General features: G+C 33.0%; 1 non-coding gene across 1 annotated transcript; it reads left to right on the top strand.

Moving 5' to 3' along the window:
- Positions 1 to 13,567: 13,567 nt before the first annotated feature.
- Positions 13,568 to 14,611, top strand: LOC100786157 (uncharacterized). The gene is made up of 4 exons (XR_005887434.1): positions 13,568 to 13,940; positions 14,091 to 14,321; positions 14,388 to 14,455; positions 14,539 to 14,611. It is a non-coding gene; the product is annotated as an uncharacterized protein (transcript).
- Positions 14,612 to 15,812: the final 1,201 nt, after the last annotated feature.

Raw genomic sequence — 15,812 nt, 5'->3', positions numbered from 1 at the left:
CCCAAAATTATCACATGGGAATTATCTATTTCGGCTTCTAAATGGGAACAACAGACACAAGAGTTTCATATTTGCGTTCCCATGGCAGCAATTTCTTAATTGGCTAAGCAAGTGGTCACAAAAAATATATTACTAACATATTAGCATATACGTACCACGTATCCATTAATGACCAAGCCTCAAAATCTACCTGGTCTTGAATTCTTGATGGTATACCACACACGTATCTATCAATAGGGATGTTTAATTAATTTTATAATTGGAACGTACTCTTTGCATATAAAGATAAAGTCATGGATAGATAGGCACACTGATTTTGACCCCGGCCCGTGTTTCCTCCAACCACAACTCCATGTCCCATTACAGCATATGGAACAAAAAACATAGAACTGATTCTTGAAAAGTGAAAGCAAAATGGAATTTTAATTCTCGGCCACGTGAAATACTATATGTTGTGTTAGCTGGTTGGGCTTTTCTTTATAGTTTATAATACTATATAAAAAATAAAAAAACATTAAGTATTGTATCTATATGCAAAAGTAGAATGGATAAGGTTAATTAAAAAAAAAAAAGGAATTTTATATTTTTGACTCATTCTAGAGAATCTACTCACTATTCCTCCTACGTCTTCAAAAATATTTTTAACTCGGAAAGTTAGCACACGGTTGACCAATTCCTTTTTCATGAGAAATAACTAATGCAATCACCCATGTTCTCAATGTTATACTTATAGTTTGAAATAACACTTCAGCTTTGAATATATTTAAGCATCGTAAACTTTTTATATATATAATCAAGTTTTGATACATGCATGGTTCAGATATAGTTCGATTGTGATAACATCAATTAAAGATATGGAGCATTTTTAACATGCTAGCACATTATTCATGTAGTCTTATTGTGATAGAATCTATAAAAGAGATAGAAATTTATAATGTGTTATTGCATGATTAAATATATGGTGTTCATTAACAAAATGTTGAAATCGTAACGGTAAAATATAGATCATCATATAGCTAGCCCAAAGAGAATATTTTTTGAAAGAAAGAATGTAAGCAAATATCAGCTGAAACAACTGAATTCTCTGCTAAGACAAGTGTCTGCATTTAATATTCAATAATGACTTGAATATGACTATAAAAAACACTTATAAGAAAAGATATATTAACGCAATTAAGCAAGTAGCATTTGTCTTTTTCACTTTTTTAACGACTTTTTGGACGAAAAGTTAGGAGACTTTAATGCTCATGGTTGGTGTAAAAACTTTTATTCTATCAACCAATTTGATATTATTATTGGTATAATTTTTAACATAATTAATATAAAAGTTAATAAATTTATTATATATAAATAATAATTTATGATTCAATAATAATATAAAATTATTATATATTATCAGCACCTCACTTATTTTCTCGAGATGGAATACGAGCAAGGATTAGCATAAACCTTTTTTTAATTATTTTGTATTCCATAGTCCTTTTTTAAATTGCAAGGAATAAATATACAATGCCCTATCATTTTTGTTGGAACACCTCGCAGTTTTTAAAAATGTCGTATTTTTTGTTATAAATAGCAGGTTTCATTTTTTATTTTTGCAGTGTTTTTTTCCATAAAATCTCACTCCTTAGTGTAAGTTGCTTCTGTAAGCCTCCTTTTCTGAGCGCTTTTTTGTCTTCGGTGGTGTACGTGCGTTGTTCATGAGTATACGGTGAAGTTGAATGATTATACGTTGCCGGAGAAGTAGAGGTACGCAATTTTTTTAAAAAAAAACATACGAATTGTCAATTCATATGGTTCATACGGATTAGCAATTCGTATGATCCATACGGATTGGTGGTTCATACGGATCACTGATCTGTATGAACCATACGGATTGGCTCATACAGATTGCTGATCATAAGGATTGCTGATCCGTAGGTTATTTTTATTAAAAAAAATTGTAAATAAAATTTTGTCAGATTTATTTATTTAATTTATTTTGTAGTATAATTTTTTTTGTAATAGTTTTAGTAATTATTTTATAGTGGTATAAAAATAATAAAAAAATGTATTTAGTAATTAGATTGGTAAAAAAATGATAATATATATAAACTTTTAAAAATTGCTAAAACTAACATTAGATTGATTAAAAATTAATATAACAATTAATTGAAAATAATTTAGTAATTAGATTGGTAAAAGTAACATTAGATTTCTAAAACAATTTTTTGTATACATTTAAAATATTTACTAAAGTTGATAATTAAACAATTTTGATATTTAACTAAATTATGTATTTAGATGTTTATTACAGTGATTGAAAATTAAACAAATTTGATATTTTATTGAATGATGTATTTATTAGAATTTATATAATATTTATTGAATGATGTATTTATTAGAATTGATATGATATTTTAATGAAGATATGTAGTGAAAATATAGTGTGTGGCTATATGATGTACAATACATTTTTTTTTGTATAGAGTTATATTTGTGTCGATAACAAATGAGGTGATTGCATAATTTTTTTATATTGTATTTTGTTTATCATTGAATTTGTTAAATGTTTTATTAAGATGACGAAGAATAGTGGAATATGCATGATAGTATCATGTTTGAAGAAGTTGATATGAATGTTGAAAATGAGAAAGATGTTGGCGTGAAAGTAGAACATATTGATTGCTCTGATGCCTTTAATACTTCTCAGGTATTTGACTAATTTGTTGTTGGTATAATAATTATATTACATAAATGTTCATTGATCTCAAACCTTCTTTTGATGAGTACCTTAAAAACTTTGAAATGGCTTGCTCTCCTTGGCCTATGTTTGTGGACTATGTGTGTCAAATATGAGTGATTTCACACAAAGAAAAATTTGTGAAAGCATGGACGAACAAAATGATGCATCTAGGAAACACAACTACTAATAAGTGTGAATATTATTTTTTGTTTGTGTTGATTTGTTTAAGTGATGACTTAAATGAAAATGTTGCGGTTGTTTATACGTTGTTGTATATTTCATTTGTAGGGTTGAGAGTGCTCATTGGTCATTAAAGAGACTCCTACAAAAATCCCTTGGTGACATACGGGAAGTAATGAACAACATGATGACACTTTAACACAACCAAATTAAAGCATCTTTTGAGACAAACACGCACGTGGTTGGGCATGTGTGTAAAGTTACCTTGTACAAAAAACTACTTGGCATGGTATCAAGGTAAGCTTTAAATGAAATTGCTACTGAGTATGAGCGTGTACCTTATGCAGGCAAAAACCCTTCACGTTGTGGATATGTCATGAGAACTACCCACGGTCTTCCATGTGCATGTGAGTTGTCTAAATATGTTGTTGGTTCCATACCATTAGAAACAATCCATATTTTTTGGCAGAAACTTAGTTTTTCAATTCAAGGGTTATGTGAGGCTAAGGTGACCATAATTGAGGAGATGGAAACCATATCAAAACGATTTGAGGAGCTCGATGTTTGTGGCAAAGTACATTTGAAGGAAAAGTTTCATGAAATTACTTATATTGATCTAAACTCTATGTGTCCTCCTTCAGAAAACGTGAAGACCAAGAGTGCTCCAAAAAAATCGCTGACCAAACAACAAAAGTCAACAAAACATGATCTGCCTTATTGGGAGTATGTTATGTGTTACACTTTGTGAAAAATAATAATTCTTTAGTGAAAGTAGTGCATCATCATCTCAGCAACCAATATAGAGACAAAATATTCTAATGTTGGATCAATTTTATTGGTGCATCTAGGATTCTATTGAATACATTATTGATGTCAAAGCGGATGGTAACTGTGGTTATCATGGAATAGTTGCCTTATGGGGTATGGGTGAAGAATCATGATCATTGGTGCGCAACCATATGCATAAAGAATTGACAAGTTGGTTGGAAGAGTATATCAACCTGCTTGGTGGCATAGAGAGATTTGAGGAATTAAAGTATTCCCTACTAGTTGACGGATTATCTATGGTGCGTAAGTTTATTGTTATGTCACTTTTTCTTGAAATAACATTTAAGTAATCGCTATTTGTTGTCTGTTACATGTAGGTTACCCTAGACAAGTGGATGAATATTACGAATATGGGATATGTCATTGCTTCATGATACAACATGATCGTTGTTTCTCTTTCACGACAACAAAGCATGACATTTTTTTTTCTTAGAAGTCAACCACCACCAGATTCTTTTGTGCATCGTGTAATATGCATTGGTCATGTGTATAAGAATCATTTTGCACAGTTAATTGCATAATTATTATGTTAGTATAAATGTTGACAATGTTGTTGGTCATCTTACATTGAATCTATTTGTCGTTATGTAACATGTTTTTTTACGAGACCGTTGTCCTTTACCACCATTGGCATTATTGTGGAATACACATTGTCATTATCAGGCAAAGTAGTGGCCCACCCCATACATAGGTAGAATGCAATGTTACACAAATTTGTCTAGGCTGAAAATTGAATTTATTGATTTAGGTGAAAAATGAACATAAAATATGTTATTTCCAATGACGTTTTTGTAAATAATTATTTTGTTGACACTTGTAATTTTGTTGACATTTCTGTAAATAATAATTTATTTTCACTAATTATTTTAAAAAGTTAGGACATAATTAAGTACTTTGAAAATAATAAACATATGGTTTCATTAGCTAATGAACACGAATTTAAATATTACATTAACTTACAACATAGTTGAAACAAACAAAAAATGCATCAAAAACTACAATTAACTAATACTAATTTTGCATTGAATCATGTTGCGATCGAGACATGTTGTCTTCCATTTTGATTAACGGTTTACTAAAAATAGCTAAAAATTTTATTGGGCCAAATTATTTCTAATAGTTAGACTATACTAAGACCTTCGGCATGTCATCGTCAGTTTTCAACTCAATAATTTTAAATTTGATAACTTTTTCTGAATTCTCAGGAATGACCTGGTTGTCAAAAAACAATCATCTTTCCATTTGTGATTCATGAGTACCATAAGGGGAAATCCCTTGAGGTGCAACTTGCTTAATCATATCCTTCAATCCATCGATGCTACATCCTGAAGGAATGTCAAATCTTTTTGGATTTTTTTCTGTGAATGAGTAATCCACAAAGTCGTGTTGGCGTGGCATGTTCCAGCTCCCATTATAATATAATAGAGCATCATAAGTAGGAGTTATAGTGGCTGGCAGTAAGTTTAATATATCATTCGGGGTTCTACCAATGATACATAATAACTCAATCGGGCCAACACACGATTATTGATCATTACACAATAACATTGTGTTAACATCATCATCATTTTTCAATTGCATAGATTGAAAGACAAATTGGTTACTTGCATCTGTGAATGGATTTCGGTAGTAAATTTCATCCAAATATTGATTGTCGGTTAGTTGAAGGGTATTGTGCATTATGCTTTTTAGGTACTAGAATGGGTATCGGAGTGGAACATTGGAAATAAAAATCAGACTTGTTGTGAATAATCGATCCATTCGGAAAAATAAAAGCTAATCTGGAGTTGAAAATGGTCCGACTACTTGTTTCTCCCAAAAATGCCACAGTTTCTTATAGAATTTGGTTTCTAAAGGTAGATTGGGTGAGAATGTGTGATTGTTGAGTGTTGGTGGGGTATGTATATGTTGTTCAATGAGACTGCTTGTGTTATTTTTTTTAAATAGACGTGTGCCACTTCCTATGTGTTGTCAAGTACAACAATGTTGTGTCATGCTTTAATTTTGCATCAGACATGCATTATTACTATCAAGACTAAAACACGAGTAGTCATTATCTATGTTAATATATAGGTGTAGTATTAATTGTTTTAAATAGACACATGCAATTCACAGTGTGTTGTCAACTTTGAAAATGATTTATGATGCTTAAATGTTGCAAAAAACATACATTCGTCATTTGTTATGGACAAATTAATTTATTCCTCAAATCAACATTAACGACTAATTAACGATAAACGAATAATAAAAATTTGTATAAAATAATTAAAAATGTGTTTGTAAGTAACGCACCAAAATTATAAATTAACCAAATGTGAGTGTCAATATATAAATGTACCAAATAAATAAATTGTCCAAAAAAAATTAAAATTGACATATATAACTATAAGACAAAAAAAAAAAACAACTTCAATGACCGTTTGTACGCCGCCTACACCTTAATCTATGACCTATAGTTGGTTGGCTAATGTAGCTTCTTGCGATGCTCAGACATTCTTTGATCAACAGCAGTATAGGCTTTTGTTCCTTCAGTCAGGATCCTCAAGTTCAGTAGCCTCTCCAACTTATCAGCAATTGCTACATAACCATCCTAGTAAGTGAAAAAAACAAAATAACAATTGTTAGTAATATAATAGAAAAGAAAAAAACAAACACAAAATACCAAAAAAATATATTACCACTGCATGTCCAGGACGATGCACATCAACGTCTGCTTCATCAGGTGGTGTTGTCGCCACTAGTTGCTTATGCACATCTGGTTTAACAAATGTGTCATATTGCTGAACTGACAGAGCTCTAGGAGGATCCCCTAGTTGTGCCAGAGTCATAAATGGATGTGAAATCATGTAGAATCACTCCATGTAATTTGACAAACACTAGCTAGACACTACTCAAATTTTCCCTACAGGTGCAATGTAGTCACCGAACTGCATCCATCTAGCATCAATTTCTTCAACAGAAACAGAAAGCATAGTAGGATGTGGCGGAATAGTCTGGATGTACCAAAACTGTCATACAACCCTCTCCAGTCGATGAATGACTGTCAAGGGAGCCCATCCGAGATGGCTGGAAAATAAGGAGATGACATCAAATTTTCTAAATGAACGGTGGTCACCATACAGAATCCAGCACACAACGTCAGGGATCAGTCTGTCCAGATGCTTGCGATACGTCGACATGGGTAGTGCCTTGCCAGAGGTCCATCAACATGAACATGGTCTCCTCTCGTCATAATCCTCTGTAGCTAGGGTGAAACCAACAGACAGGAAATACTTATAGATCTAACACTAAATATATTTTTCAAACATATTCATTAAAATAAAAGACAACATATAATAACCAGCGCCAATGAAAAAATGTTTCATTAACATTTGAACTAACTTGTAATAGAGTGATATATCATGCCAACTACTTCGTCGTGCTCTTTGACACCTCATTTAAATTATCATACATATGCATAAGTGTAACAGCGCCCTAAGCATAAGTCTCACTCTGCGTCAAGTCACACAGTGCATCCAAGAATACCACGTGCATGTGTATGTCACTCTTATTAGCAAAGAGTGTGTATCCAAGCAGATGCAACAAATACGCTCACGCTACTACAATCCAATGACATGCCTCAATTTTTGTCTGATACACGTCTTGCAGCTACAATAGTCGAACATAAGAGCCATGACATTGAATCATCTTATCTTTTGCCTCTACAGCGTTGACCTCGAGTAATTCCACCAACATATCAACAGTGTCGTCGACATGAAGTTGCTTGAAGCTATGGAACACCCCTACGATAGGCAAATGTAGCAATGACACGACATCATTCATGGTGATAGTCACCTCTCCGATGGGAATATGGAAACTACTAGTTTTCTTATGCCAACGTTCCACAAAAACAGGCATTAGTCCTCAATTGCCCGTATCTAGGGAACATGTAATCGAAGGACTTAGTCTGTTGGCAGCTACAAGGCCTTCAATCTCTGAAGCAGGCCTTCCGAACTTAGCCATCTTCCTTCCATGGGAAGATAGCTTTAGCTCAGGACGTTCCTGCAAACAATAATATCGATCATGTAACAAAAAAATAATAAGTTTTAAAGTACGTGCTTTATATTTTTTAAGAATTACATACCTCTCCATTCCACATGCACAAAGCAATGTGATTTTCAAAATCTCTCAAAACTGTTTGCTTGGAGAACCCTCAACATTAGTAACACCTTCTTCAACAGGTGGTTGTGGCTGCTCTTCGTTCAATTCCTCCGCGGCCGTTGGAGGATACTCAACAACACGCATCTGTTGTCGTTGCCTATGGGCAAATGTGATAGGCCTTCGTCGTTGAGGGCATCATTATCATCATCGCTAGCCTCTCTCCTCCCCAGGCTTTTCCTATTGCTTAGCCTAAAGCCCCACCAAGACCTCTAGTTCTAACCATTATCTGCACAATATTCTTTTAAACTAACAAATTTAAAATCTTTTAAATTTTTGTTTAAATCATTTAAAAAAAACAATTTTAATATATTTTAAATTTTGGTTTTAACAATTCCTTTAGACTAACTAACAATTTTAAAATATTTTAAATTTTGGTTTTATCATTTCTTAAAACTAACAAATTTATTATCACTTTTATATATTCGTTTCAATATTTTTTAAACCTAACAAAATTAAATTATTTTAAATATTTGTTTCAATATTTTTTAAAACTAACAAAACTAAATTATTTTAAATTTTTGTTTCAATATTTTTTATAACCACCAAATTTAATATATTTTAAAATTTTATTTGAATCATTTTTTAAAACTAACCATCTTATCATATTTTAAATTTTAAATATTGGTTTATCAATTTTTAAAATCTAAAATCAATTTTCGTTTAAATTTTCGTTTCAATCAATTTTTTCAAACTAATTAACAATTTTAAAATTTTTTAAATTTTGGTTTCAATAATTTTTTATAACTAAAAAATTTATTGTACAATTAAAAAAAATTTCAATACTTTTTATAACAAATTTAAATTATTTAAAATTTTTGTTTCAATATTTTTTGTAACTAACAAATTTAAATTATTTTTAATTATGACTTCAATATTTTTCATAAGAAAAATTTAATATCTTTTAAATATTTGTTTCAATTTTTTAAAAAAAAGTTAAACAAATATAATATCACAGTATTTAAAATTAATTTTTTGGCCAATCTATTGTTAGTCTTAACAATCTAATCTAATCTTAGTTTTAATAATCTAATCTAATCTAATATTAGTCTTAACTATCTAATCTAATCTTAGTAATAACCAAAATACTTTTTTTATTTTTATAAATAAAATCAATACTTAACAAATAAATCATAAAAATTTATAAAATTACACTAACTATTACAAAACAAAATTATACTACAAAACAATTTAAAAAATAATTCACAAATATATATTTAGAATTAAAAAAATTCTAAAAAATTTTCAAATAAAAAACCACATACGGATTGTCCATCCGTATGGGGTTTTTCACAAACAATAGGGTTTTTCACAAACAACAATCTAGTCATTCAACGTGCCATTATTCATACAATAGTCATTAAAAAAACATTGTGAATAGGAAGAACGCAAATGAAGACAATACTTACCTCGAAGGAGAATGCAAATGAAGAACCAACGAAGGAGCAGGGTCCACAAACAAAGAAGAAGAAGCAGGAATGTCAAGAGGAATAAGAAGCAGGAACACAGGAAGAAGCAGCACAAACGCGAAGAACAAGAATGAGGAAGGTGAAGACGAAGAAGAAGTAGAAAATGGCGCAGCGAAATAGTGACTCGTATAAACGAGTAACTATTTTTTTTTATAAATATAAAGTGAAGGACATTTTAGCCCTTTCACCTGAGTTGTTGGGTGTCCCAGCAAAAACGCTGGGTGCCCAAAGCAACCCCAAGAAAAAAAAAAAACTAATACTTGATTGACTTTGACTAAACTCAGCAAAGGAAAAAGACAATAAGGCCCAATACCATTATATAGAAGCCCAACAACTTTTCAATATGTTTGGGCAATTTTTAAGAAAGTGATCAAGATTATTCTTAGATTTTTTGTCAATATATTCCTAATTTTCGTTGCCTAATTCAACAACCTTATGCCGAACTCTATTGGGGGAGAGCATCTAGGAGTCTCAGCAAAGAAATTAAAGGAGAAAAGCAGAAAAGAAATTTTAAGATTTTCCTTATTTGAATTTGAATGTGTTAGAAGAAGTTAAAAAAAAAAAAACAAAAACACTAGAGATTCAAAACATATCCCTCCCCCAAAATGGGTGTGTTGAGTACTTTTTTTCAAGGTCTTAAAAAATAAAATTTTCTTGATATAAGAATAAAAAAATTATATTAATAAACAATAATAGAGTAAAAAAATATTTTTTATTAAAATTAATATTTTAGTTTGTATGATATATATACTCAATTTCTAGTATTTAAAGAAAGTGACATGCGGATTGACGAAAAATGTTTTTTTTTAACAAAAGGTGGGGCAAGGCTGTTGCAATATTGTGGAATAAATCTCATGGGTTACCACCCACCCACCCCACCACAAGCCAAAAATAGTCACATCTAATATCCATTAAGAAATATAAAGATTAATACAAGTAGGGGGCAAGAACCAAACCCAAGGGAGAGACAAACAACAAGCAATAAGCTACCTAAACCTTTTGTTAGGCAAAGGTTGTCTATCATATTCAAAAGACCTAGAAATGAAGTGGGGAATGAAATCCCACCAACAAAAAAAGAGATTAGAAGTGTCGTGAGCGACTAATCTGTCTGCACAAGTATTCCCCTTACAAAATATGTGACCAATAAAAAATTATATTTTCCATAAGATTAGTACAATTCAACCATCTATTTCAAATGTTTGAAGGAACCATATTATTGTTCTCGAAAGCTAAGATGACCAGTTATGGTTCCATAAATTTTGTGTTTTGACCATTTTTAAGCAACCAAGAAGTGTTGAAAGAAATAGTGTTCTAGAAATGTTTAATACCAAACCATAAAGAGGACTTGACATAGTTGTGTGCCACAAAATCGCCCTTGAAAATCCTAGCTCTGGCCAACAAAGCCCAATGGTTAGTGGATGTTTTGATCTTTCAAGGCAGATACAAAATAAAAGCTCTATTAATGCTTTTGAGGGACCTAAGACCCATACCTCCTTCCCATAGAGGAGCGCAAATTTTCTTCCAGGCCACAAAAACCAGGTTTCTATTGTCAGTATCCCCTGACCATATGAAGTTACAGATATATTTTTCCAAAACATTGACAAGGATTTCATAATATGCAACAAAAACAGCCAGTCAATGGTATCAAATGCTTTTTTATGTCAATGTTAATGGCCAGATTACCTCCAAAACACCTATTGTCCAACATGATGATTGCTTCAGATGTGACAACAATACAATTAGAGATTTTCCTTTCTTTAATAAATCTCCTTCAATTCGAAGATATGATTTTGGTAGCCAAAGTAGCAGGCCTAGAAGCAATCACCTTGGTAATAATCTTAAATTGAAAGTTTGCTAAGGCCATCAGGCAGTAATCCTTAATTTATTTTGTCAGCATTGGAGAATTTTGGAATGAGCACTAGAATATTAGAATTTAGGTTCGGGAGAATCCAACCTTGCCTAAAGAATTGAAAGTGGAAGCAAACACATCATGTTTGATTATATCCCAGAATGTCTAATAGAAGAACCCCCTAAAATCGTCTGGTCTAAGCACTCCAAGGGCATTCGTATAAAAAAAATCCACTTCTTACCTGCTCCAAAGAAGACAAATCCATCAAGAAAGCATTGTCCATATTAGAAAATGAGCTTTGGGATCAATTTTTTATGGAGATCAAAATCATGAATAACATTGTTACCAACAAAGAGACTCTTGTAAAAATCTACATGTGACTCAATGTCTTTTGGATCTTGCAGAATTAAGTCTCGCTTTCTTAGCATTGAGATTCTTTTGGTAATATTTTTGGCTTTCTTATAGTTGTGAAAGAAAGTTGTATTTCTGTGTTTGTTGCAATGTCACTTTGATCTAGACTTCTATTTCCAAAATTCATCTTGAAATCAAAGGGCAACCAAGAGATTATTTTGGGCTTTTATTTCTTCTTTTGAGGTTGTCAAGAGGACCTTGTTGCTCGATGTTCAACTGGATTGTTTCAAGATCCTATAGGGATTGATATACTCTTTGATGAACATTGCCAAAACAATTTTTGTTCCAATCTTTGAAGGCCCTTCAGAAGTTTCAATTTCTGAGACAGAATATGCATTTGACAACCTAAGAAAGGAGTTTCCCAAGTGTTTTTGACGATGCTTTGACAATCACAATGACTTTTGAAATCGAAAAGTTGAGAAACCTAGATTACTATGGGTGTGTTTGGTTTGCATTTTCATTTTCTGTTTTCATTTCCTGTTTTCATTTTCTGAAAATTGTTTTCATTTTCAAAAGATTAGAATTCTGAAAACATGTTTGGTTTGACTTCTTAAAAATTGGTTTAGGCATTTCATCTATTCAATAAGAATGTATGCTCTGGAAAATTGGTTTAGGCATTTCAACAAGCACCTTATCAGCAACAAAAATCTTTTTAACCCTAGCACACAAGACTGTACCGTCACCGCCCTCCACTGTGTCGAACCACCCCTGTTCGCCGGCATTGCACCTCACCAACAACAAGCAGTTGAGGACGCCACGAAACCTACCCAGAAGGGAACAAAACCGTTGAAGCCCCAACATAACCACTAACTAGACTAATTTAGGTTGCAATAGGGTTTTGGTGTGATAGATGGTGGTGCGCGACATTTTGATAGTGGAGGTTGGATCGCCGACATTTGGGCTGATGATTGTGGAGGATAGGGCGGTGCAATCGGTTTGGATTATGGTTTGGTGTTTGGAGGTGTGGGTGGTGGCCATTTGAGGCATTGATGATGGAGTTTGGAAGTAGGTGGTGGTGTGTTGTGGACTGGTGATGGTTGTGGGAGATAAATGTTGAAGGAGAAAAAGGTGGGGGAAGGGTGGGTCCAGAGTATCGGAGACGAGGCTGCTAACGAAGTTGGTAATAATTACGGCTCATGCCACCACGTTTTCCTTTTAGAGAAAACATTGAAAACGACAAATCATTGTTTTCAATTTTCAGCCTTTTCTTGAGAATGTTTTCACTGAAAATGTTTTCAAATTTTAAAACATACATTTTCAAATGCATTTTCTGTTTTTACTGAAAATGAAAACAGAAAATGGACAAACCAAATACCCCTATGCTTTTGAAAGATCAACATCAAGGGGTGGTGATGGTCTAATTTGCTTCTGCAAAGAGTGCAACAAGAAATAAAATCCTAGGAGTTAAGACAATCTACATTGCAAATAGGCATGTTCAGCCTTAGATCAATACAGGCATTCCCCTTTTGAAATTCGACCAAGTAAAGGTTGCCCTTTGGTGGGGATATGAGTTAAGTTGTTGACATTAGACCAAGAACCGAATTCCCCCCAAGCCAGAGTAGAAAGAAGTCTGCCTCCCTTCTTTTCATGAGCACCAAGAACAAAATTGAAGTCACCAAGGTACCACTAGGGACCCTGGAAGCGATTCTAGAGGTTAGTAAGCTCAAGCCAAAGATTCCTTCGCTACACATGAGATGTAAAGGCACGCACTACAAATAAAAAAACAAGTCTGATTATTCAAAATTAAAGACACTACTGCAAAAAGTGTTTATTACGACACCTCAACTACGACAGTCGGCCAAAAACCATTTTTGAAAAGTATTTGGTGGCAATATTGTAATAAATTATGAGTTTAAGGACGGCTATTTAGAAGACCATTGTAATTGAATGATGTACAAAGATGGTCTTCCAAACCCGTCTTTGTATTTTTACACTTTTTTTGTTTTCTCTCTCTTATCATACAACTGTTACTATTTTTTCTTGATATTCTCACTTTCTCTCTCTCTCTCTTTCTCTCTCTTATGGGGTAGCGCACTGGTTGTGCTCCTTCAGCTGAACTTCTTCGTTGCGGCACTGAGTGAGGTGGTTCACTCTATCTGCCTCTTTCTCTTCTCTGTTCCTAGAAAAAAACCATCATCTTTTTAGATCTATACCAACGGCGAAGGAAATAATCTCTTGCCAAAAGCAAAACCCTAAACACTTCCTCTGAGTATTTACCAGAACCATAGTTTTTAAAAGCTGAGAGTGTCGAAGGCACAACTGTCATGTGGGAAGGTCCCAAGTAAGTGTCTTCTACTGATCTTTGTTCATTTTATTGCTATTTGTATCAATTGCAAGCATCGAGCCATCTAATGGTTTAATCCATGTATTATGTTTGAGACTTGTGCTTTTCTTTGCATAATTTTTCATCAATAAAATTCCTTTGCTGCAGTGTGTGCTAGAAATTAAAAAGATCATTGACACCATTGCCGAAGAAGGGGTCTCTGACCTCACTCGCATCCCTCTTCCCAGTAGAGGAGGTGCAGAAGGTGACCAAGTGCATTGAAGACACCATTGCCGACAAGCAGAGCAAACTCGACCACGTACAAGGTTTTGCCACCGACAAAACAGCCTCATCAACCTCGACCAAAAGATCCTTGAACAGCTCTCCCATGACATCATGGTAATCAACAAACAAACCCTCCTTTTTCACACATTTCAACTTTCACGTTCATTAACTTGGTAGTAGGTGTTTAGGTTCCGTTTGGGAAAGCAGCGTTCTTCCCAAGTTGTTTGATTCACACCAATGAGTTCCTGGTATGCGTTTTCTTCCCTTCAATTCTTTGATTCAGTGTGCATTTTCTCAGCGTCAAGAGGTTTTGTTTTGTTTTGGTTGCTAGGTTCTTTTAGGAGAAGGATATTATGATGAGAGAACTTCGAAGCAAACCGTTGAGATTTTACAGCGAAGAGGGAAGTCCTTGGATTCGCGGGTTGATTCTCTTGAGGTCAATATCAAGGACCTTGAAGCAGAGGCTTCATTTCTCAATGCCACGGCTTCATTTTTGGTTGCTAGGTTCTTTTGGGAGAAGGGTATTATGCTGAATTTTTAATGCTGAAATGCTGAATTTGTTCTATGTAAATTCTTCCATTAAAAATATTAGGAATTTTGCTTTTTGATCTCAAACGTGTAGAGAGACTGGAGAGCCTTTGACTGTCAATTTTTATGTGTACAATGGAAGCAATTTTTTATGTTAATTCTGCAGTTCAATTCAACTTCTAATTTGTGATGTCTATCTTATCAATTATTTTATATGCATTATTATTATTATTATTATTATTGGTTTGCTACCATGGAAATGACATATCAGGGAAGGGAACAGAGTGAAATAGTAGAGAGATGGCAGGTGTACTCCTTCACCAGATGTGCCAAGTTTTACAGTAATTTATGGATGAGTAGACAACTAGGTGAGTGCACACTTTTATTTATTCTTTTGTGGTAGGATTTGAGGACAAGACTCAATATAACTACTCACTGAATCACTGGCTGATTGAAAAAGAAAGATAAGAAATCTTAGCTTTCACTGAATAGGAACGTTGAATTAAAAAGAAAGATAAGAAATCTTAGTTTACTTATTAATAATTCTACTTATTTCTTCAAAGCCATCTATATATAGTTTACTTAAGTGTGTGAATTGTTATAAATCATCACTTACCTGTTATGTGTCCATTGTTGCCCCTATTATATTTTTTACATCATATATATATGCAGGATTATGGTAGGACTACCATCTTTGGAGAACAGGGAAAAGATTTTGAGGAATCTTTTGGCAAAAGAAAAGGTGGACAACGAAGTTGAGTTTAAGGAACTTGCAACTATGACAGAAGGATATACTGGAAGTGATCTAAAGGTTGCTACTATTCTTTTATATTGTTCACATTGGATATAACACTATCTTGTAACAAGTGCTTTTTGTTTTCTATGCTTTTAATTATATCATTTATTCATTGTCAACCTGTCCATTGTAGAACTTGTGCACAAATGCTACTTATCGGCCTGTGAAAGAGCTAATTTAGCAAGAGAGGCTAAAGAGTCTGGTAAGTGGAATTTATTAGACAATGTCCATTGAGTTTAATTGGTATGACTTAAAAAATTCTGCTCTTATATTTATTAGAT

Source organism: Glycine max, chromosome 12 (genome assembly GCF_000004515.6).
Source record: "Glycine max cultivar Williams 82 chromosome 12, Glycine_max_v4.0, whole genome shotgun sequence".
Lineage (NCBI taxonomy): Eukaryota > Viridiplantae > Streptophyta > Magnoliopsida > Fabales > Fabaceae > Glycine > Glycine max.
Note: the sequence above shows the minus strand (reverse complement) of the source record. Positions and strands in the feature narration are given on the sequence as shown.